Source organism: Pseudophryne corroboree, chromosome 1, assembly GCF_028390025.1.
Source record: "Pseudophryne corroboree isolate aPseCor3 chromosome 1, aPseCor3.hap2, whole genome shotgun sequence".
NCBI lineage: Eukaryota > Metazoa > Chordata > Amphibia > Anura > Myobatrachidae > Pseudophryne > Pseudophryne corroboree.
The window spans coordinates 327,657,737-327,682,944 of NC_086444.1; the positions used below are offsets into that span (position 1 = coordinate 327,657,737).

The 25,208-nt window shown below is 42.7% G+C and overlaps 1 protein-coding gene across 5 annotated transcripts in view; it reads left to right on the plus strand.

Moving 5' to 3' along the window:
- The window catches only part of GLT1D1 (glycosyltransferase 1 domain containing 1), a 492,486-nt gene that overhangs the window by 410,503 nt on the left and 56,775 nt on the right, over window positions 1-25,208 (plus strand). The gene's annotated exons all lie outside the window — the stretch shown is intronic.

Sequence of the window (25,208 nt, forward strand, 5' to 3'; positions counted from 1 at the left end):
TGGTATAATCCCCATGGTCCTGACGGAGTCCCCAGCATCCACTAGGACGTTAGAGAAAATAAGATTTTACTTACCGATAAATCTATTTCTCATAGTCCGTAGTGGATGCTGGGCGCCCATCCCAAGTGCGGATTGTCTGCATTACTTGTACATAGTTATTGTTACAAAAAAATCGGGTTATTGTTGTGAGCCATCTTTTTTAGAGGCTACTTCATTGTTATCATACTGTTAACTGGGTTCAAATCACAAGTTGTACGGTGTGATTGGTGTGGCTGGTATGAGTCTTACCCGGGATTCAAGATCCTTCCTTATTGTGTACGCTCGTCCGGGCACAGTACCTAACTGAGGCTTGGAGGAGGGTCATAGGGGGAGGAGCCAGTACACACCATGTGATCCTAAAAGCTTGCTTTTGTGCCCTGTCTCCTGCGGAGCCGCTATTCCCCATGGTCCTGACGGAGTCCCCAGCATCCACTACGGACTATGAGAAATAGATTTATCGGTAAGTAAAATCTTATTTTTTCCCATCTCTCTCAACAACCTTTTTTAACATACTTTTTAATGTTTTATTAAACCTTTCCACCAACCCGTCAGTTTGGGGATGGTAGATGGACGTCCTGAGGTGAGTGACCTTAAATAACTTGCACAATTCTTTCATGATCCTTGACATAAATGGAGTACCTTGGTCAGTCAAAATTTCTTTTGGTATTCCCACTCTACTAAATACCTGCACTAGCTCCCTAGCTATCGCCTTGGTTGTGATAGTGCGTAAAGGGACAGCCTCAGGATATCGAGTGGCATAGTCCATAATTACCAGGATATACTGATGGCCCCGAGCAGACTTTAACAAGGGCCCCACGAGATCCATGGCTATTCTGTCAAACGGGACCTCTATAATAGGCATGGGAACTAGTGGGCTCCTGAAATGGGGTCTAGGGGCATGATACTGGCATTCAGGACAGGAAGAACAATATTCAGACACTTCTTTATAAACCCCTGGCCAAAAGAACCTTTGTAAAACTCTTTCAGTGGTTTTTTCTGCCCCTAAATGTCCTGCGGTAACGTGACTATGAGCTAAATCTAGTACCGTTCTCCGATAAGGCTGGGGAACTACCAGCTGTTCCACCACATCCTCACCCCTTTTGACAATGTGGTACAAGAGCTCATTACAGATGGCCATGTGGGGATACGTAACCCTGTCACCTGGTACCACAGGTTCCCCATTAACAATCTTAACATTCTCTCTAGCCTTTATTAAGGTAGGATCCTTTAACTGTTCAGACGCAAACAGATCCTTCTTTACCTCCAGGTCAGGCACGCTTTCAGTTCTAACTACTATGTCTCTGTTCCCGGCAAGAGGGTCCTCACTGGACTCCCCATCTGTCACTTCCCCAGCCAAACTAGCAAAAGGCAAAGGGCCAGAAAGTTCCGAAGACCCACGTACATCCATAAAATCACCGGTATTATCAACTGGCTTTTTACTTCTCACATCTGTTGATAACCGTGATTCCCACAGTTTCCAAAAATGAGGAAAATCCCTCCCTATTATGGCCTCATGCACCAAGGTAGGGACCAGTCCCACTTTAACCATTACTGACCCACAACAAGTTTCTATATTCACCTCAGCAGTGGCATAATGTTGGGTATCCCCATGTATGCAAGTTACCCCAATAGGTATTTGCTGGACCTTTAAGGGGTTCACTAACCCAGCTTTCACGAGGGTAACTAAACTTCCTGAATCTAGCAAGGCCTCTACCCGGTTACCTTCTAAGAACACATCACACATTTGTTTTTCCAGCTCAGGTGAAGGTACCACAGTACAGGCTAACCTAGCAAAGAAAGATATTCTGCGACATTCAAAGGCAGCATCACATTGCATGGGTTCTTGCGTGACTGGGCAATTGGCAATAACATGACCTGGCATACCACACCTAAAACATTTAACCACACTATTATCAACCCATTTGGGCAGCATAGACCGTTCTAGCCCCATTGGCCTGTTTCCAGGGCCAGTGTTTACAGTCTCTCCAGCCTTGCGTTCTCTTAACCGCCCAGCAACGTTTTCCCACGGAACAGTCTTACCAGTCTTTACTGAAGGGCGCTGTCGAGGATCTATGGGTTGCTGGGTGGTCATCAGTAGTTCCTCTGCTGCCAAATACCTCTCTACCATGTCCACTAATTGGTCAGCAGTACCAGGGTTTCCATGGCTCACCCACTTGCGCAGGACCATGGGCAAAGATCTCAAGTAGCGGTCCATGACGACTCTTTCCACCATCTGGGGACCAGTTAATGTCTCTGGCTGTAGCCATTTTTTTGTTAGCTGAATAAGGTCGTGCATCTGGGAGCGCGGAGGCTTCTCCATGGCATACAGCCAACGGTGCACCCGTTGTGCTCGTACTGACAGCGTGACTCCCAGGCGGGTCAGGATCTCAGTCTTTAGTTTATCATAGTCCCGAGCCTCAGCAGGGCTTAAATCAAAGTAAGCTTTTTGGGGCTCACCTGACAGGAAAGGTGCCAGCAGACTGGCCCACTGTGCTTTCGGCCAGTTCTCACGCTCGGCAGTCCTTTCAAACGTGGTCAGATAGGCCTCCACATCATCAGCCTCTGTCATTTTCTGCAGGAAGTGACTGGCTCGTATAGAACTAGAGCTGGTTGGAGCACTGACGGCCACATCTCCAACCCGAGCTGCAAGTCTCTGCACCACTTCTGCTAAGGCCTCTCTATCCTGACGCTGTTGCCTGTAAAGTTCATCAACAACTGCCTGCTGTTGTCTCTTATTTTCCTCCATTGCCACCTGCTGCTGTCTGTTGGCCTCCTGCTGTAGTCTCCAATTTTCCTCCATTGCCACCTGCTGCTGTCGGTTGGCCTCCTGCTGAGCCGCTGTAGCTTGCAGCAAGGCTTTAAGCAGATCCTCCATGTCAACAGATTTTTCAGGCGGCTTTGCAGCTGCTTTCACCCAGGACATATATCAAACCCTCAGGGGTGAGTCTCAGTAACTTCACACTGGGCTGTATCTGCATAAACCACCGTTTTCTGCAGGCCTCACAAAGCTGCTGCTTTCACTTATGCGCAGAACGGCCTGCTCGCATTCTCCACCAAGTTGTAACACTGTAGGGGTGCAAGGTGCCTTTTCCTGGGGAATATGGCAGGACGCAGCAGCTGAGGAACAACACAAGTCCAGTTTCTGGTACAACTGACCCCGGCCAGTTTTATTGAAACAGAAAATAAAACAAACCCCAAAATAAAAATACCTTGCCTGTCGGGCACTAACTAAACATAAGATGTTCCTAACTGTCACTAAACAAAACACAGAGTTCTTCAGTACATACTGTATAGCTTACTTGCATCAGAAAGCGTGTCTCTCACACACAAATCCTGCAGCCTTCCCAGGCAGTCTGCCCATACTAATCAGGTTAGAAGCACTATATCACTCTTACACAGCTGAAACCCTGATTAGCCCTCTGTGAGGCCAAAGACCCGAACTGGGCCCAATGTCTAGAACTCGCCTTATCTCTCTCTCAGAGCCTTTACCCAGCTTTTACAGCAAACTGAAAAGGTTCAGACAAAACAAAAAGCATTTTTCCTAGAAGTTAACATTTTCTAAAACATGTAAGACAAGAACCTGGGACAAATATACCTGCCCTCAAACACTATCCCAGTGTTCTTGTCACAGTACCCTAATAGAAAATATTATACAGAGATACTAAGGACAGTGATTTGGCAACCAGGAACTTAGGGAGGAGCTTTTATCTCTCTATATTATACATAGAAAGGTTAAACTTGCCACTGTACGTTACAAGCTGTTCGTGCTAATTAATACACTAGTAGAACATACTGTACAGAGATACTAAGGACGTTGATTTGGCATCTAGGAACTTACAGAGGAGCTTTTATCTCTCTCCATTATACATAGAAAGATTAAGCTTGCCACTCTACATTACAAGCTGTTCGTGCTAATTAGTACACTAGTAGAACATAGAGTACAGAGATACTAAGGATGGTAATTTGGCATCCAGGAAGTTAGGGAGGAGTTTTTATCTCCATTATACTTAGAAAGATTACAATGGATAGAGATTAAAGCTCCTCCCTAAGTTCGTGGATGCCAAATCACTGTCCTTAGTATCTCTGTACAGTATGTTGTACAAATTAGCACGAACAGGTTGTAACGTACAGTGGCAAGTTTAATCTTTCTATGTATAATGGAGAGATAAAAGCTCCTCTGTAAGTTACTAGATGCCAAATCACCGTCCTTAGTATTTCTGCATAGTATTTTCTATTAGGGTACTAATTAGCACAAACAGCTAATTAGTACCCTAATAGAACATACTGTACAGAGTTACTAAGTACGGTGATTTGGCATCCAGGAACTTACTGAGGAGCTTTTATCTCTCTCCATTATACATAGAAAGATTAAACTTACCGCTGTACGTTACAAGCTGTCCGTGCTAATTAGTACCCTAATAGAAAATACTATACAGAGATACTAAGGACGGTGATTTGGCATCTAGGAACTTACAGAGGAGCTTTTATCTCTCTCCATTATACATAGAAATATTACACTTGCCACTGTACGTTACAAGCTGTTCGTGCTAATTAGTACACTAGTAGAACATAGAATACAGAGATACTAAAGACGGTAATTTGGCACACAGGAATTTAGGGAGGAGCTTTTATCTCTCTCCATTATACTTAGATAGATTACAATGGAGAGATTAAAGCTCCTCCCTAAGTTCGTGGATGCCAAATCACTGTACTTAGTATCTCTGTACCTTATGTTCTACTAGTGTACTAATTAGCACGAACAGCTTGTAACGTACAGTGGCAATTTTAATATTTCTATGTATAATATACAGAGATAAAAGCTCCTCCCTAAGTTCCTGGTTGCCAAATCACCATCCTTAGTATCTCTGCATAGTATTTTCTATTTGGGTACTAATTAGCACAAACAGCTAATTGGTACCCTAATAGAACATACTGTACAGAGATACTAAGTATGGTGATTTTGTATCCAGGCACTTATTGAGGAGCTGTTATCTCTCTCCATTATACATAGAATGATTAAACTTGCCACTCTACGTCACAAGCTGTTCGTGCTAATTAGTACACTAGTAGAACATAGAGTACAGAGATACTAAGGACAGTAATTTGGCATCCAGGAATTAAGGGAGGAGCTTTTATCTCTCTCCATTATACTTAGATAGATTACAATGGAGAGATTAAAGCTCCTCCCTAAGTTCGTGGATGCCAAATCACTGTACTTAGTATCTCTGTACAGTATGTTCTACTAGTGTACTAATTAGCACAAACAGCTTGTAACGTACACTGGCAATTTTAATCTTTCTATGTATAATACAGAGAGATAAAAGCTCCTCCCTAAGTTCCTGGTTGCCAAATCACCATCCTTAGTATCTTTGCATAGTATTTTCTACTAGTGTACTAATTAGCACAAACAGCTTGTAACGTACAGTGGCAAGTGTAATTTTTCTAAGTATAATGGAGTGAGATAAAAACTCCTCCCTATGTTCCTGGATGTCAAATTACCATGCTTAGCATTTCTGTACAGTATTTCCTATCTAGCCAGAAACCCTGTATCCTGTGCAAGCTAGGCGGACAACTGGAGGGGACCCGAAACACGGTTGCTTCCCGTTTCCCTTCCCAGTGTCACATAAACTAGTGGTTGGTCTGCCCCGAAAGCCAAGAGTCTCCTCTTTTGTATGGTACAAGTCCTGAGTCTCTGGTACACCCAGAACTAGAGATATCAGTACGCAAATTGGACCCATTTTCCCATAGACTATAATGGGACCGTTAATTCAGACCCACCATTGGTTCCGACGCTTGCCATGAGCCTTGTGGGGGTCACAGAAATTGGGGTTGGTACCCTCCGGTAGCTAATTGTCTCCCCTTCCATACCAACCTAGTGATGAAGGCTCCCACCTCCCATGCTGAGAGTCACAAAGTGCCAACCTTTTTTTTTCTATGTTCCCGTGACATTCACTTTATTATTTTTTTTCTTTGTTGTACATTCAATGAAAGGGTGCACACAGGTTTCACATAAATAAAAGTAAATCTGCAGCAGCGACTCATTCCGCTATATACAAATACACAGCGGTAATGAGTATAAATTAGTGTATTCCGACGCAACTAACTGAGCAACACAGTACTGTAGATCGTCAGCATTTGTGTATTGTACCTGACCTGAACTCCCTCCCTGTCCACTGCATGACCTGTGCAGGCTCCCAGGGGGGAAGGGCGATGGGGGTAGGGAGAGGCGGTGGAAAACACTGTGCTTTTGAAATACAAGTATTAACGTCCGAGTCCCCTAAGGCATAAATCAACACCAATGGGAAGGAAGTGCCAACCTTTTTTTTATGTGTTCCTGTAACATTCACTTTATTATTATTATTTTTCTTTGTTATACATTCAATGGACGGGTGCACACAGGTTTCACATAAATCAGAGTGGGCGGTGGATTTTCCTACATACAGTAGTATACTGTTGCACATGTCTTGTAACCTGATCGGAACTCCCTCCCTGTCTACTGCATGTACTTTGCAGGCTCCCAGAGGGGAAGGGGAAAGTGGGATGGGGGTAGGGTGAGGCAGTGGAAAATACTGTGTTCAAAGAAAAGGCATAATCAAAACCATGGGGAACTTTGCGGTGTATCGTTATGCGCAAAGACCTCACTTATCCCTATCACCCCTGTGTATTTTAGCTAGGGGATTCTGACGCTCCTTCAGCATTGCCCCGTGACCTACCAAATCTGTGCTTTTACTTGCTCCATAGCCGAGGGCCTCCATTGGGCGAGGAGTCACAGGCGGTAGCCATTTCAATAAAGTCTGCCCTGCTACAGAATTGTATGTATACCATATGGTGCATAGACCCTAAACAGTACAACTGCTCCTGCAGCTTTGCCCTAGTTTATGTGAATAACTTACTCCCTGTCTACTGCATGACCTGTGCAGGATCCCAGGGGGGAAGGGCGATGGGCAAGCGGGAGGCAGTGGAAAATACTGTGCTTTTGAAATGCAAGTACTGTATGAGTCTGAGTCCCCAGTATGTTCTTCTAGTGTATTAATTAGCACGAATAGCTTGTAACGTACAGTTGCAAGTTTAATCTTTCTATGTATAATGGAGAGAGATAACAGCTCCTCTGGAAGTTCCTAGATGCCAAATCACCATCCTTAGTATCTCTGTACAGTATGTTCTATTAGGGTACTAATTAGCAGTAACAGCTTGTAAAGTACAGCGGCAAGTTTAATCTTTCTATGTATAATGGAGAGAGATAAAATCTCCTCAGTAAGTTCCTGGATGCCAAATCACCGTCCTTAGTATCTCTGTACAGTATGTTTTACTAGTGTACTAATTAGCACGAACAGCTTGTAACGTACAGCGGCAAGTTTAATCTTTCTATGTATAATGGAGAGAGATAAAAGCTCCTCAGTAAGTTCCTGGATGCCAAATCACCGTACTTAGTATCTCTGTACAGTATGTTCTATTAGGGTACTAATTAGCGTTTGTGCTAATTAGTACCCTAATAGAAAATACTATGCAGAGATACTAAGTTTGGTGATTTGGCAACCAGGAACTTAGGGAGAAGCTTTTATCTCTCAATATTATACATAGAAAGATTAAAATTGCCACTGTGTGTTACATGCTGTTCGTGCTAATTAGTACACTAGTAGAACATACTGTACATAGATATTAAGTACAGTGATTTGGCATCCAGGAACTTAGGGAGGAGCTTTTATCTCTCTCCATTGTAATCTTTCTAAGTATAATGGAGAGAGATAAAAGCTCCTCCCTAAGTTCGTGGATGCCAAATCACTGTCCGTAGTATCTCTGTACAGCATGTTCTTCTAGTGTACTAATTAGCACGAGCAGCTTGTAACATACAGTGGCAGGTTTGATCTTTCTCCTCCGTAAATTCCTGGTTGCCAAATCACCGTCTTTAGTATCTCTGTATAGTATTTTCTATTAGGGTACTAGTTAGCACGAACAGCTAATTAGTACCCTAAAAGAACATACTGTACAGAGATACTAAGTACGGTGTTTGGCATCCAGGAACTTACTGAGGAGCTTTTATCTCTCTCCATTATACATAGAAAGATTAAACCTGCCATGTACGTTACAAGCTGTTCATGCTAATTAGTACCCTAATAGGACATACTGTACAGAGATACTAAGTTCGGTGATTTGGCATTCCGTTAATAGCCGTTTGTGCTAATTAGTACACTAGTAGAACATACTAAGGACGGTGATTTGGCATCTAGGAACTTTCAGAGGAGCTTTTATCTCTCTCCATTATACATAGAAATATTAAACTTGCCACTGTACGTTACAAGCTGTTCATGCTAATTAGTACACTAGTAGAACATAGAATATAGAGATACTAAAGACTGTAATTTGGCACCCAGGAATTTAGGGAGGAGCTTTTATCTCTCTCCATTATACTAAGAAAGATTACAGTGGAGAGAGATTAAAGCTCCTCCCTAAGTTCGTGGATGCCAAATCACTGTCCTTAGTATCTCTGTACAGTATGTTCTACTAGTGTACTAATTAGCACGAACAGCTTGTAACGTACAGTGGCAAGTGTAATTTTTCTAAGTATAGTGGAGAGAGATAAAAACTCCTCCCTATGTTCCTGGATGTCAAATTACCATGCTTAGCATTTCTGTACAGTATTTCCTATCTAGCCAGAAACTGCATCCTGTGCAAGCTAGGCGGACAACTGGAGGGGACCCGAAACACGGTTGCTTTCCGTTTCCTTTTCCAGTGTCACATAAACTAGTGGTTAATCTGCCCCGAAAGCCAAGAGTCTCCTCTTTTGTATGGTACCAGTCCTGAGTCTCTGGGACACCCAGAACCAGAGATATCAGTATGCAAAATGCATACCCATAGACTATAATGGGCCCGTTAAGGTTTCACATAAATCAGAGTAGGTGGAGGATTTTCCTACATACAGTAGTATACTGTTGCACATGTCTTGTAACCTGATCGGAACTCCCTCCCTGTCTACTGCATGTACTTTGCAGGCTCCCAGGGGGGAAGGGGAAAGTGGGATGGGGGTAGGGCGAGGCAGTGGAAAATACTGTGTTCAAAGAAAAGGCATAATCAAAACCATGGGGTACTTTGCGGTGTATCGTTATGTGCATTGACCTCGCTTATCCCTATCACCCCTGTGTATTTTAGCTAGGGGATTCTGACGCTCCTTCAGCATTGCTTCAAATCTGTGCTGTTACTCTCTCCATAGCCGAGTGCCTCCATGGAGCTAGGAGTCACAGGCGGTAGCCATTTCAATTGAGTTTGCCCTGCTATAGAATTGTATGTGTACCGTAAAGTGCATAGAATCTTGACAGTAGAAACTCTCCTGCAGCTTTGCCCTGCTTTATGTAAAACTTGTGTTTTGTCAGTTTGCCATGCGATCGAGCCCGGTGTAACGTAATGTGCATAGACCTCACTTATCTCTATCGCCCCTGTGTATTTTGGCTAGGGGATTGTGACGCTCCTTCAGCATTGCCCCGTAGCCATCGCTGCCTGCCACGAGGTGGGGGTTCAGGGGTAATGGTCATTTTGCCAGTGTGCTATGCGATTGAGTCCGGTGTACCGTAATGTGCAGACCTAGCTTATCCCTATCGCCCCCGTGTATTTTAGCTAGGGGATTGTGACGCTCCTTCAGCATTGCCCCATAGCCTGTAAAATCTGGACTGTTACTTGCTCCGTAGCCTAGGGCCTCTGTGGGGCAAGGAGTCATAGGTGGTAGCCATTTCTATTGAGTCTGCCCAGCTACAGAATTGTATGTGTACTGTACGGTGCATAGAACCTTAACAGTAGAACCGCTCATGCAGCTTTGCCCTGGTTTATGTGAATAAAAAAAATAATAAAGTGTCTGGAAAAAGCTAACATGCATTTGTACTTTAGGAATCGAACTCAGGACTCTGAGTATAGGAAGCGGAACACTTCACCACTTCGCCGCAGACAGATTAATAAATCCATTGGTTTTGATTATGCTGTAATGACTACGGGATTAGGACGCTAACATACTGTACAAAATTCCTAATCTCAAGAGGCAATAGTGAACTTCTAACACGTCCATTTGCGACAGTGTACACTACTGGTTTTCTGTTGTTTTGTCTGCGGGACTTGGACGCTCACATATAAAGTACTGTAGATGGATCATATACTGTATGCTGTACTATCTGTCTGTATCGTATATACTGTATTAAATAATGCAGTGTAATGAGTATTTACTGTATGCAGCGTAATGAGACGCCTTAGTAAAGTAGTCCTTATTATATATTTCAGTATTGTATTTTACGGGAGACCACACGCATGCTCAGTGGTGATTGTAAAAAGCGACATCTGGTGGCTGATCGCAGGTATTACACGTAAAGGTAACGCCAAACGCTCTCTCTGCCTCCGTGCGATTAGGTATGCCTCTCTGTGACTAGGCGCGCCTCCCTACGCTGCGTATGCTCGATCGGGACAAACGCCTCAGCCAGTCAAGATAAAGGTGGCTACATCTGTAGCTCACATGAAGCAGGCTGCGGTATTCTTAGAAGAAGCGGCAATAGATATGGGTACTATTGCTTCCAAGGCGTCAGCCTTAACGGTAGCTGCTCACAGAGCAATTTGGCTACGTACATGGAAAGCAGATTCAGAATCTAAGAAGGTTCTGGAATCTTTGCCTTTTGTTGGGAATATTCTGTTTGGTAAGGAATTGACAGATATTCTGGAGTCAGAAGCAGAATCCAAGAAGGTCAGGTTTCCTGCCAATTATAACCCCAGCCCTAGGGGTTCGGGATTTCGGTGGCAAGGAAAAACAAAAGGAAAAAGTGATTCTAAGCAACCCCAATACAATAAATTTGGTAAGGCAAAGAAGCAATGGGCCAGCTTCCAAACCAGAACATAAGCCATCAGCCTGATGGTGCGGTCCTCCACCTGGGGGACCCCAGGGTAGGGGGCCGACTTCTTCAATTTGCACACATATGGCAGCAGTCGACAACAGATGCTTGAGTGCAAGAAGCGGTATCTCTGGGTTATGTTTTCCCTTTCAAGAAGCAGCCTTCTCGAAGGTTCTTCTGCACCAGTCTGTCTCGTATAGAGGCGAAGGCCAGATCCCTGCAAGAAGCAGTTCAGAAATTGCTTCACTCAGGAGTAATTATTCCAGTACCCCCTTCACAATGGGGACAGGGTTTTTACTCCAACCTGTTTTTGGTTCAGACGCCAAATGGGTCATTCCGGCCAATTCTCAATCTCAAAATGTTAAACAAATACGTTTGGGTACCACGGTTCCACATGGAGACGTTACGCTCCATAGTTTTGGCCAGGGGATTACATGGTATCGCTGGATATACAGGATGCTTACCTACATGTTCCTATAGCATTGTCTCATCAGTGCTACCTCAGGTTCGCCATCCTCCAGCAACATTTTCAGTTCCAGGCCTTACCCTTTGGGTTAGCCGCAGCCCCCAGAGTATTTACCAAGATTATGGTGGTTATGGCAGATTATCTACGCAAGCAAGGGATAAGAATTTTTCCATACCTCGACGATCTTTTAATCCTGGCACAATCCCAGGAATTGCTCTTGAGCCATCTTCAACAGACAATAGCTTGTCTACAGAAGCACGGATGGCTCATAAATTGGGCAAAGCCATCTCTGATTCCGTCACAACGGATGATTCACTTGGGGGCTGTATTGGATTCAAGTCTGCAGAAAATATTTTTACCTCGGAACAAGATATCCAAGGTGCAGTTAATGACTCATTCGACATGGTGGAGTATGCACACTTCCACTCAAGACCTCTGCAGCGTCTGATTTTGGCCAGATGGAATGGAGTACATCAGACAATAAAGAAACAGACGATGGTGCTTCCAGTTAAGGTAAAAAGGTCATTAGCCTGGTGGCTGCTGACATCCCATCTAGACAAGAGGAGACCCTTTTGGATATCAGATTGGGAGGTCCTGACAACAGATGCCAGTCTTCAGGGCTGGGGAGCAGTGTCTGGAAAATTATGGTTCCAGGGACAGTGGACCACAGAAGAAAGTTGCCTGCCAATAAACCTGTTGGAACTTCGAGCCATATACATGGCACTGATTCAGGCAAAGGACACTCTGCAAAGAAAACCAGTCCAGATTCGCTCGGACAATGTAACGGCAGTAGCGTACCTCAACCATCAGGGAGGAACTCGCAGCCAAAAAGCAATGAAGGAGGAAAGTCACATACTAAAGTGGACAGAACTCCATCTCCCAGCATTGTCCGCAGTGTTCGTTCCGGGAGTCTTAAACTGGGAAGCTAGCTTTCTCAGTCGACACACCATTCAAGCAAGCGAATGGTCTCTACACCCGGAAGTATTTCAGACTCGAGTAGACAAGTGGGGGTTGCCAGAGGTAGATCTCATGGCGTCTCATCTGAACAACAAAGTACCAGCATACGGGTCAAGAACAAAGGATCCCAGAGAGATCTTTGTGGACGCACTGTCACTGTCAGTGAAATGGGACTTTCATCTGGCATATCTGTTTCCTCCGATCTCCCTGTTACCCAGGGTGGTGAGGAAAATAAAGCAAGCAAAGGGTGCTGTGATCCTAATAGCTCCGGCTTGGCCCAGAAGGCATTGGTACATAGATCTACAGAGGATGTCGATGGATGCTCCATTTCTGCTCCCTCAACGTCCAGATCTACTGATGCAGGGTCCTTGTTATCACAGGCATCTGGATCGACTGTCTTTGACGGCGTGGCTATTGAAACCTCTATCCTGAAGTCAAGAGGTTTCTCTCAACAGGTAATTCAAACTATGCTCAGAGCAAGGAAACCCTCAGCTCGCATTTATCACCGAATATGGCAAGCCTATATTCATTGGTGCAGTGAAAGAAGTATGGACCCAAAATCTTTCAGAGTATCCAGAGTCTTAGATTTCCTTCAGGCAGGAATGGATAAGGGTTTGAAGGTGGCCTCCTGGAGAGTACAAGTATCAGCATTGACTGTATGGTTCCAAAAGAAAATTGCCAATTTACAGGATGTGCATACTTTTTTCCAGGGAATGCTGTGCATTCAACAGCCTTTTGTTCCTCCTGCAGTGCCTTGGGATTTAAGTCTGGTTCTCAAAGCTCTTCAAGTTGCTCCGTTTGAACCACTTAATAAAGTGGATCTTAAATGGTTGACAGCTAAAGTTCTCTTTCTACTGACTATGGCATCAGCTAGAAGAGTATCAGATTTAGGAGCGCTGTCATGTAAATCTCCTTTTCTGATTTTTTATCCAGATAAAGCAGTTCTCAGAACTAGGTCTGATTATCTTCCTAAGGTGGTATCTAAGTTTCACCTTAATGAAGAAATTGTAGTCCCGGCTTTTCAGGTATCGGGACTTTCTGCAGGAGAAGCGTCGCTGGACGTTGTCCGGACATTAAGGATCTACGTGGATCGTACCAGTGCCATCAGAAAGACAGATTCTCTTTTCATTCTCTACGGATTTCACAAGAGGGGATAGCCTGCTTCTAAACAGATGCTAGCAAGATGGCTTCGAATGACGATTTCAGAAGCATATTCTCAAGCTTATATCCCTGTTCCGGCTAATGGGGGTAATTCCAAGTTGATCGCAGCAGGATTTTTGATAGCAATTGGGCAAAACCATGTGCACTGCAGGGGAGGCAGATATAACATGTGCAGAAAGAGTTAGATTTGGGTGGGTTATTTTATTTCTGTGCAGGGTAAATACTGGCTGCTTAATTTTTACACTGCAATTTAGATTGCAGATTGAACTCACCACACCCAAATCTAACTCTCTCTGCACATGTTATATCTGCCTCCCCTGCAGTGCACATGGTTTTGCCTAATTGCTAACAAAAATCCTGCTGCGATCAACTTGGAATTACCCCCGATGTCTCTGCTCACTCTACACGTAAGGTAGGTCCTTCATGGGCAGCACAACATGGTGCTTCAGCAGAACAGATATGTAAGGCAGCCACATGGTCTTCCATTAACACATTCATTAGACATTATGCCTTGGATACTTTTGCCTCTCAGGAAGCTAAATTTGGGCGTAAGGTTCTCATGTCCAATCAGGAGCGTCCCCACCACTAAAAATTGCTTTGGGAAATCCCATTGTTATCCTGTGGATAACCTGTGGACCCTGCCGGAGAAATGTACGTTATGGTAAGAACTTACCTTTGATAATGGTATTTCTCCTATGTCCACAGGTTTCCACAGGGATCCCACGCTGACGCACCTGATTTGAGGATCTTTATACTCATTAACCTCTGCCCTCTTGCATGGAAGAGTGTGCATGTGTGTTCTTCTCACCTGAATAGGGTTCTACATAATGCTCCTGCCTAAATGCTTTGGAATCCAACTGATTTGCCTGAGCCAGTAAGCGGGGATATATGGACGGGCCCGTTGCATCCTGGGAGGACTGAAAGCTTGTGATCGTTTGGTGCCAATCCGCTGTCGCTCCATCATATCCCATTGTTATCCTGTGGAAACCTGTGGACATAGGAGAAATACCGCTATCAACGGTAAGTTCTTACCATAACGTATATATTTCATATCTCTGAAAATTAATTATTTGTATATGGTGTGTGATCACTTATGCACATGACCTTGTTCGCAAGGGGTTTGCTAAAGGGGCATACACACGGTGCGATTTGAACTACCAATATTCGTATATATAGTCCATATCAGTAGAAAACATCGTACATATCGCACTGTGTGTACATAGCTTGCTATTCACGCTACCACAGTGTTGGTATCGCAAGAAAAAATAGACTCTGCAGGCAGGTCAATTTTGACTAGAAAGTGTACAATCTGGTACATAGTATAGTCAAAATTGTCCATAGCCAAAATCGCATCGTGTGAATAGTCAATATCGGTGGTTTTAGGCTCCGGGGAGTTCAAGGGAAATCGCAAAGTGCAAATTGGCCACATAGGCAGAATCGAACCATATGTATGTGCCTTTAGCACTGCTTATGTGCTACATTATCCCATGGGCTACAATACCCTATTTTATTGCCAGACACTGGGGAGGCACGTATTGCAAACTGCAAGAAAGTACCTCCCAATCCTTCCGCAGGACAATCCCATCAAGTTGGCACTCTCCTGATGGAATTTGCATCTTTGGGAGTTGTTATAATTATTTTTACTTATATAGCGCCTGCATATTCTGTTGCACTTAATATTTGAGAACAAAACAATAAAATAAGAGGGCTCTGCTCGCAAGCTTACAATCTATAGGAAAGCAGGAACCAGCGATGCAAGTATGCGGGTACCCTTAGGTACGGAGTACCCTTAAGAATTTGGCAGCGGGTACGCAGTACCACCTGCCACACACTTTGCCATTACCACAATTATAATGTGCCACAAAGCAACAAGACCATTATGCTTGGCAGCATGACGGCTCCTCCCACTTTGTCAGGGTAACTGGGAGTGCGACGGTGGCTGTATTTTCCTGTTATAATGGAGGCATTACTATAAATTGTTATTAAATTGTGGTCATTACTATATATTTCTATTATAAAGGAGGTATCACTATATATTTCTAATATACTTGAGTCATTACTATATATTGTTATTAAATTGGGGGCATTACTATATATTTCTATTATACTGGAGGTATCACTATATATTTCTATTATACTGGAGGCATTACTATATATTTTTAGCCTTGCCTCCAGATAAAAAAAAAAAAGGGGGGCTGTGTAATATGGCCACGCCGCTAGTGTCATGTAGCCACTCCCACTAACAGCATGTGCTCACACCCCCTCACAACACATGACCATGCCCGTTTTTGGGCACTCAGTACCACTAAGAATATATTTCTACTTGCACCGCTGGCATGAACAAATAGGAATTTGATCAGGAAGATAACTGTTATGAAATATTATCTGCATTTCAATTAATAATTTCTTGCAATAGAGGTGAATTTAATAAAAGAACTGTCAGATCACATCAAAATGCTTTATTGTCATACTGTGTTGCTGATGAATCATAGAACACATTGACAGGTGAATACCGTGCCATATGCACCAAGTGTTTTGCACCAGTTGCATTTTCTCAAAGCATAAGAAGTTCTATGCCTAACTAGTCACTGGAGGTAGATGAGAAGTATCATTGGTTAACAAACCAATGTATATACTGGAATACATATTATCAAATATAACATACTGTAACATAACTAATAAGTTGCCACTATCGTTGAGAATTTCTGGCAGTTTTGGCCTTTTGAGTGCTGGTGATCTGGAACCTGAGAAGCCAAGCTGATGGCAATGTGTCTTATATAAAACCCACACACAACTGTGCGTGGGTTTTGTAAATAAATAAAAAAAATATGTGCATCACCCTCCAGAGTGAAACAAGCATTAGCTTGCTCAGCCTAGATTGGTAGGGAAAAACTGTGGTGACAGCATAGCGGGATTATAGATTGTAAACTTGCAAGCAGGACCTTCCTACCTCTATTTCTGTCTGTTTTTACCCAGTTTTGTTCTATTACTGTTGTTCTAATTGTAAAGCGCAACGGAATATGATGCGCTATATAAGAAACTGTTAATAAATAAAGTATAGTTGGGAGACACATATTGTGTCCCCACCATAGTGCCAATAAGTCCTAGACCGGTCAGCACTGTCACTCCTCCTAGGATCAAAAGCTCTGTGCTGACCCCCCCATAAAACACCAACACCCTGGAATTTTTGTTTATTTAAATAAAAACACCCACATACATTCCTAGTTTGTCACGTATTGGGGGTTATTCAGGTTTATTAGCAAACCAAAAAAAGCACAGTAATGGGCAACACCATGTTGCACTTCCGGTGGGGCAGATGTAACGGGATACGTTCATTTTGCCGGCTGTCGGGATACTGGCAAAACAGGACTATTCCCACTCGTGGGTGTCCACGACACCCATAGAGCGGGAATAGATCCTGTGGCAAGCGCAGCGAGCCACTGAGCCCTCAAGGGGACTCTTTGCGCTTGCAATGTTGCCGGCATTCTGGTGGACAGGATGCCTCTGTCGGGATATGGACAGCCTGCATCCCGCCCGCCGATAAATCGTATGTATTCCAATGTAATGAGCATAGAGAGTTAGATTTGGGTGGGTTATATTGTTTCTGTGTGGGGTAAATACTGGCTGCTTAATTTTTACACTGCAATTTAGATTTCAGTTTAAACACACCCCTCCCAAATCTAACTCTCTCTGCACATGTTACATCAGCCCCAAATGCAGTGCAACATGGGTTTACACATTAGTGTGCTTTTTTGGTTTGCTAGCAACCCTGAATAAGGCTCATAAGTCACTTATTTCACCAAGTAACATGTAGAGTCAAATTACTTAAACTGAGGCTGAGGAAGGGGGGGATGGTGGCACACATATTTTATTTCTTCCTGTGGGCCAAATTTCCTCTAGGGAAGGCAGCCGTGTGCAGACTTGTTTACGGCTTGTTGGCAGGGGGGATGCCATGCTACAGTGCCTTGGCTGGGAAAGCCTATGGCTAGTTGTGGGAAACGTCAGGGACTCCATGCTCCTTGACCCTCTGATTATTCCCACTACCAGCCTAGGCTGGCAGCCAGCACTAGTATTGGTTTCAATTTGGGTGACTTTAAAAATCGTGGACTATGATGTGTTAATAGGTGCGAAATATTGAGAAATATGTCACACCTCTTGATAAAGAGCAGGGTAAGCTCAAAACGTGTCGGCTTCACCTTTGCATGCTGTTCCACTTTTCGGATCTCCATTGTTCTTGATTTCATCACCAACAGGCTGACTTTGCATTGTGCACAAATGGGATGGGTACAAGACTTTTCTTCACTTCAGGGATAATTTTTACCCTACATGTCTATGCTTCAGAGCTACTGTACAGTAATGATCTATGTGTTTATGCCTATACAACCTGATAGCTTTGCCTTCAGCTCTTTGCAGTTTTTTTTATTTCTCTTTTTATACATATTAATTTCATGCTTCTAAGCCAAGTATTTGCCTTGTTGTTCTGCTAGCATCTGCTTCAGAGTTAATCACCTAGTAGTTATCTGTTGCTCTATATTTATTCATAAACTTATTGTTACTTTGTCTATAACTGGTGTGACATATTCCTCGGCGCCAGTAAGGTTTTTACTATATTTCATACCTGTTTACTGCCTTAATGTTTTTGGGACATTCTCAGTAAAGACCTAAAGGTTGCTTGTTTTCTTGATCTTGCAGTCTGTTCATTTTGTTATGACATGTGGATAATTTGATCTTGAGACTGGGACTGCAGCTTTGAGTCTTTTTTTAAGCATGGTGGTTTTCTGGTTTATTTTGCAGTGATCCTCACTCTGAGCCTGATTCATGTTTGTAAGTAAAGTAAAGTAAAGCAAAAAAAAGCAAGCTTATTGAACAAAGTGAATAAAAATTATACTTCTATCACACATGAAAGTCCTCACGATGCAATTTCATAAATTCTCACTTCCACTTGAAATCATGAAACAACAAAATACAGGTTGAGTCTCCCTTATCCAAAATGCTTGGGACCAGAGGTATTTTGGATATGGGATTTTTTCCGTATTTTGGAATAATTGCATACCATAATGAGATATCATGGCGATGGGGCCTAAATCTAAGCACAGAATGCATTTATGTTACATATACACCTTAAACACACAGCCTGAAGGTAATTTTAGCCAATATTTTTTATAACTTTGTGCATTAAACAAAGTGTGTCTACAGTCACACAATTCATTTATGTTTCATATACACCTTATACACACAGCCTGAAGGTCATTTAATACAATATTTTGAATAACTTTGTGTATTAAACAAAGTTTGTGTACATTGAGCCATCAAAAAACAAAGGTTTCACTATCTCACTCAAAAAAGTCCGTATTTCGGAATATTCCGTATTTCGGAATATTTGGATATGGGATACTCAACCTGTATACAGAAAACAGTTGATAAGTAAGTCTTAGTAGCACAAAAAACACCCCATGTTGTTGAGTGATTGTGGAGGTTATAAAGAAGATCTGTCCCCAGACAGAGAGAAATGCAGAGTAGATCTCTATGATCCCCACTCACATCAATACAAAGGGGTTCAGTATAAATTACTGAACCCCTTTAAAAGCCTGTGGCGCCGGTATTCCGATGGCGGGATTTCACCGCTAGTTGTGATTCCGATGTCTGCATTGTGACCGCCGGAATCGCGACTACCGGTACTTTAACCGCTTCCCGTATAAAATGTTCTGAGCACATAAATGTTTCTTTGACCTTCTTCCAACTGATTAGCCTCACAGATATGTGGATGTCAATGAAATATAAGGGAATTCTAAATAGTTCTTGTCCGAATATTTTAATGAGGGAAGACGAAAAATAAAGACAAATGTGAAGTACAGCCTACTGTATAAATCAGAGCACTTCTAACATATATAGGAAGATAGATTCTGATGTAGTTGACATAGGTCTAAATGTAATGGCTTACCTCACTTATATATTAAACGTGAGTGTTGCTCCTATAAAGGTATCTTTATATACAGTAAGAAATAATTTGTGTAATAAAGCCAAATGCAACAAGAGGATGAGCCTCGTATAAAGGTATCGTTAAGAAAGTCCATATGTTCTTTTAAGGTCCAGTGATCATGAAGAATGACCCAAAGTTGATGTCTTTTTGGTGAAATATTTATTATAAAATAATTTTATGTATAAAATGGGAAAATCCACAGTAAGGTAATAAAGATGGAAATAGTGTTACACTTGAGGTTGAGAGCAGTCCGGATCTGACAACTAAATAGATTATGTTTGCAGTATGACAGGTTATAAAGTGATTAATGGTGTACTTATGTCCGTCCATTTATTGTGAAGTTATTAACCTTTGAGTTTAGGGAAGACGCCATCCTACAGGCAGAGCAAGTACTGCACCTGTGGAAACCCTTAGTATCTATCAGGATTTTTGCCCCTGGGTAAGTGCACTTCTTACCAAATTGTTCAAGTTTGGTGTTCTTAGATATATAACCAAGTTACAATTATAAAAGATATATAATTATTGAATGAGGCACTCTATTGACAAAACAATACATTTCAAATAGGGTCACTTTTAAAGGATTTGATTAGTGTATTGTAAATATGTAATAATAATGCAGCTCCCAACTGAGAACTTTGCAATACTCAAGCATAATAGGGAAAAAAATGATATACAATATCACAAGGGAGCGCTTATATAAAAGTGCATTTGTCAAAGACAATTTATTGTTAATACCATAAAATGTAGGCATAAAATATAAAAACAATATTGTACACTGATGGTCAACACCGCACTTTAACATGATTACCAACTCAGGGAGCCAATTTATGCAGTCCTCAATGGGTGCTTATATAGTTCATGTATGACTCCACTTGGTGTAGCAACAAGCTTATGAAGATCCCATTAAAGATTCCAAATGTCTATGAAAGTTGGACAAATATTTGTTTGAATGCTGTTTGGCTCAGCATAGCCCGCAGAACATGCGCTATGCTACCACCTCCCCAGCCACCAAGGTTTGTATGCTCACCACTGGATCCGTATGGTCTCAGCGAGACCGCCAATCAATGTGCTGGTTCCGTGTCTCAATGTGGGAGCAGCGGTGTACTGTCAGTTCTCAGGAAGGGAGGGCGCAGCAGTATGGATGTAGTAGCGGGTAATGTTTTGATGGAATGCTCCGGCTTTAGAGATAGCTGGTATACATGCTGGCGGTGTAGCGGGTCCTTTACGCGTTTCTCCGTTACCCAAGATACACGGTTTCATCAGAAGGTTGTTCAGTGTACTCAGGAGCCAAATTTAAATCCAAAGTGACCAATTGGTATAGAGTAGTAATTAGTTGTTCACAGGTGAATATGAACACATTGCCACATACTAGATTACAATCCACTATTCGCTGGTGTATGTGGACTTCAATAGCATTAGTTTGGATACATATATATGTGCAAATCAATACATAGTCCATGGCAACATTTGTAGATTAAATTTAATAGAGAAACAAAATTACCATTGGTTAAACACAAAATAGTACTGATAGGAGAGACATAGCAGATTGTTTTTCACTCTAATTAGCGGAACAAGACAAGAGGAACAAAACCAGTCACCTAGTAATAAAAGCCTGGTGGTTTAGCGGGCTAATTCCATGTAGCACTGAGTGAGCGAACTGGTGTTCAAATCCCACTCCAGACAGGTTTATATTTTTATTATTAATGTTAATCTTGAGCCCCTCAATAGGAGCCAGAACAATACATGCACAAAACCAGATACATCAAGGACATAAACAGCATTTTGTGAAACGCGTAAAGGACCCGCCATACTGCCAGCACGTATACCAGCTATCTCTAAAGCCAGAGCATTCCATCAAAACATTACCCGCTACTACGTCCATACTGAGAGCTGCGCCCTCCCTTCCTGAGAACTGACAGAACACCCGCCGCTAACACGCGGAGACACGGAACCAGCACATTGATTGGCGGTCTCGCTGAGACCATACAGACCCAGTGTTGAGCATACAAACCTTGGCGGCTGGGGAAGTGGTAGCATAGCGCACGCTCTGCGGGCTATGCTGAGCCAAACAGCATTCAAACAAATATTTGTCCAACTTTCATAGACATTTGGAATCTTTAATGGGATCTTCAATAAGCTTGTTGTTACACCAAGTGGAGTCATATATGAACTATATAAGCACCCATTGAGGACAGCATAAATTGGCTCCCTGAGTCGGTAATCGTGTGTTATAGTGCGGTGTTGACCATCAGTGTACAATATTGTTTTTATATTTTATGTATACATTTTATGGCATTAACAATAAATTGTCTTTGACAAATGCACTTTTATATAAGCGCTCGCTTGTGATATTGTATATAATTTTTTTTTCCTCTTCGATATATAAATGTAGACTTTTCTGGGACCTAGGGCCTAATTCAGACCTGATTGCTGTTGTGCGAAATCACACAGCGGGCGATTATCCAACGACCGCGCATGTGTACAGATCGTAATGCATTGGTGCAAGGCCAAACTGTGAAAAAATCCAGTATCTTTTTTGATCGCTAGGCGAATGCAGGCTGATTAACAGGAAGCGGACGTTTGGGGGGTGGTAACTGGCCTTTTATGGGAGTGTCACGAAAATGCAGGCGTTCCCAAGCATTTTCAGGGAGGGTGTTTGATGTCCGCACCGGCCCGATCAGCCTGTTTCTTTCGCACTGTAGAAGTAAGTCATGGGCTACGCACAGACTGCACAGATTGGAAAAAAACATTTGATAGTGAGTGAGTTGCAAATGGATTTGTAGCTTGTCGGCGTTTGCAAAATATTCCGCACGGCGTACGCAGACTTGCACAGGGCAGGTTTTTAACTCTGTCTGGGCGGCAACTGTCCGATCAGAAACCTCTGCAAATTTTCAGAGGTGCGATCAGGTCTGAATTAGGCCCTTAGTCCGTTAGAACCAGATCTCTTCGCAGTAGGTGCCAGTGGGATTTAATGATTTTCTTCAATTCTTTGTAATTCTAATTAAGGATCTGATTCAGTAAGGATTGCAAATTCTGCTAAAAAGCAGTTTCTGCGATCAAATAGTTGCCGTCCCAGAAATTGAAAAAAATGCCCATACTAAAAATTGTGAATGCATCACAATTTGCGGGGTGATTGCAAAACCATATGCAATTACCAGAACATCGAAGATTTTTCCTATCTGCGCCAGGCAAGGTCATCCACAATTTTTGCTACATAAGCGGAACACGCAAAACTTGTCACCAGCCACCAGGACACCACACAGAAATCAGGTCTGCCACCACACTGACTTTAGAGAAATTCCCTATGTTCACATAAAGGTTTCTGTATAAAAATGTTGGCGGATGAGATGATTGGTATCCACCCCGGTGCTTGATAACAGCCTCACTGACGTCCGTTTGTGTACGACACTATTTTCATGGCTGAGGAGTCCATGAGAGCGCAGCTGGAATCCGCCTGCTGCGGCCATTACCTCACGATGTCACGTCTACAAGAAACCTTTACATGAACATAGGGAATTTCTCTAAGGTCAGTGTGATGGCAGACCTGATATCTGTGTGGTGTCCTGGTGGCTGGTGACAAGTTTTGCGTGTTCTGCTTATGAACAAAAAAAACAGTTATGTGCACATAGGGCACTGCTTTAAGGTCAGTGCCTCTGAGGTTTCCATCTGGAGTATTACCAGGCTGATTCCTATATCTCACCATTTGTTCTTTCCCCCTCTTTTCTCTTTACATACTTACCTTGGAGATGAGAGTGAATATTTGGAAGGGTTGTGTGAAGATTACCTCATCCATTGCAGTCCACTCCTAGAAAGTGGAGGGTGACATTGTTAGTGTCCTAAAAAGACCTGATCCTAAGATATTGACTGATCACGCCTTATTTCTGTTTCTTTTTTTTTTTTTTTTTTTTGCATCAAGTATTGTGTTGAAGCAGAAGTGTGGCTTTGAAATAGAAATGGGCAGCGGTCCTTGGTGGTAGTTATAAAAAAAATAAATGTATTTAGATGTTCAGTACAGTATGTATTCAGTTTGGTTAATTGCCTTGTATGTAAGCAAAATTATATTATATTGAATACAGTAGAATACCGGAGCCGCAGCCGACGAACGTCTAGCCAGGAAAATCCGCCTCAAAGCTGCATTCAAAATGTATTGTAGTAGTGAGAAACTATATTTGGGAAGACCAGTAAGGAGACTGTTGCAGGAGATAATGGGGTATATTTACTAATGTGTGGGTTTTTATAAGGAGATGTTGCTTATTGCAAGCAGTCAGATTCTGCCTATTATCTTCTAGAAGGTGCTAGATAAATTATAAGTAGAATCTGATTGGTTGCTATGGTAGCATCTCCACTTGTAAAAACCCGCACTTTTGTAAATATACCCCAATGAGTGCATGGATTAGAGTTTTAGCAGTGTCTTGTTGGTCGTATATTGGATATGTTTCTTCGATGTATGTAACATGATTTTAAGACAGATTGAATGAGGGGAACAAAGGACAGTTCAGAGTCAAGGATGACACCTAGGCAGCGAGCTTGTGGAAGTAGGGTTGATTGTGGAGTTATCAACAGTGATGGAGATATAGGGTTGGTAACCGTTATTGCCTGGGGGAAATTTAATGAAATCTGTTTAGGAAATATTAAGTTTGAGGTGGTGAGATGACATCCAAGATGAAATGGCAGAAAGTCATTCAGTGACACGGCCTAATACGTATGGTGACAAATCAGGGGAAGTTATGTAGATACAGATGATGCTGAAATCCGAAAGAGCTGATTAAAAGATGTGATATAGATTGAGAAAAGCAAAGGACCTAAGACTGAGCCTTGCAGTACTCCAACTGTTAGAGATAGCAAAAAGGGGATTCAAAGAAATGAACACTAAAAGAGTGACTAAATTGGTAGGTTGAGAACCAAGAAAGGATTGTGCCTTGGAGACCTAGGGATTGTAGTGTTTGTATGAGATGAGTCGTCAACAGTGTAAAAAGCAGCAGAGAGATCAAGGAGAATAAAAAGTGAGTAATGGCCTTTTGATTTAGCAGTGACCAGATCATTCACTATTTAATTAGTGCTGTCTCTGTGGAATGTTGGGCACGAAAGTCAGACTAAAATCCAATAAGTTGTGTGTGTTAAGAAAATGTTCGAGGCAAGTGTAGGCAAGTCTCTCAAGTAGCTTGGAGGAGCATGGGAGCTGAGAAATGGGATGGTAGTTTGCGAGAGAGTTAGGGTCAGATTTTTGTTTTTTCAGAATGGGAGTAATCACTGCATGTTTGCAAAGGGATGGAAAGATACCAGTAGATAGAGATTACAGATTGTAGTTAAGGTAGGGATGAGCACAGGAGACAGAGCTTAAATGGGGGTACACATGGAGCTGAATTCACTTAATTTCTAAGCAATCTGACTAGATTGCTTAGAAATTAGGAACACATTGCTTCGTGTGTAGGGGTGCCGGCGACAGCGATGCACGGTCCCGCTCGTCGCTTTCGCAGGTGCTAGATTGGCCTGCATGCAGGCACAATCTAGCAGGTCAATCATTTCACCGCTGAGTGAAATGAGCGGCCCACCGTGTCCCCCTTCCTCGCTCAGCACACATCGTGCTGTGCTGAGCGGGGGGAGACATGTGTGCTGGGCGGTTCGCTCAGCACACATCTCCCTCCACATCTCCCCATCTGTACGGCCCTTTACTTTTTTTGTAAGGTTATAGGATCAAGAGGAGAGGTAGTAGAGTAGGTAGATGAGAAGAGTGTGGATTCTACTT